The 413-nt window shown below is 44.3% G+C and overlaps 1 protein-coding gene across 1 annotated transcript in view; it reads left to right on the top strand.

The window, feature by feature from the left end:
* Positions 1 to 207: 207 nt before the first annotated feature.
* Positions 208 to 413, top strand: part of LOC133655005 (NGFI-A-binding protein 1-like) — a 44063-nt gene continuing 43857 nt past the window's right edge. The window contains exon 1 of the mRNA XM_062054930.1: positions 208 to 344. The gene's annotated coding sequence lies outside the window, so the exon portion shown is untranslated. The remainder of the gene's footprint in view (positions 345 to 413) is intronic.

Raw genomic sequence — 413 nt, 5'->3', positions numbered from 1 at the left:
ACGGCTGCAGCCTTTTATTTTGTTAAGCAGCCGGATGTGCTGGCGTGTGAGTGCCGTGCGACTGTGTGGTGAAAGTGTGCAGGGGAGTGGAGAAGGTCTGGGAGAGGACTCGCACACGCACACGGTTTACACGCGCGCGCGCGCATACAAACTATCCACGCTCGCAGGGAAAAGAGGAGCTTAAAAATCTTTTTTTTTTTTCTTCCAAAATAATTTTTGCGCCTTTGGCTTTTGTTGAAGAGGGAAACTTTCCAGAGGAGTCTCGCTGCGACAAAGAAAGGTGCTGAGGACTATTTAGAAAAAGAAAAGGAACCCTGACCTGACCCCCCCCCAACACACACCAGGTAGGCGCAACTTCATCATTGTATATTATTATTATTATTATTATTATTATTATTATTATTATTATTATT

The sequence above is a fragment of the Entelurus aequoreus genome, linkage group LG01 (genome assembly GCF_033978785.1).
Source record: "Entelurus aequoreus isolate RoL-2023_Sb linkage group LG01, RoL_Eaeq_v1.1, whole genome shotgun sequence".
Classification (NCBI taxonomy): Eukaryota; Metazoa; Chordata; class Actinopteri; order Syngnathiformes; family Syngnathidae; genus Entelurus; species Entelurus aequoreus.
The sequence above is the reverse complement of the archived record's forward strand: the minus strand, read 5'-3'. Positions and strand labels throughout refer to the sequence as shown.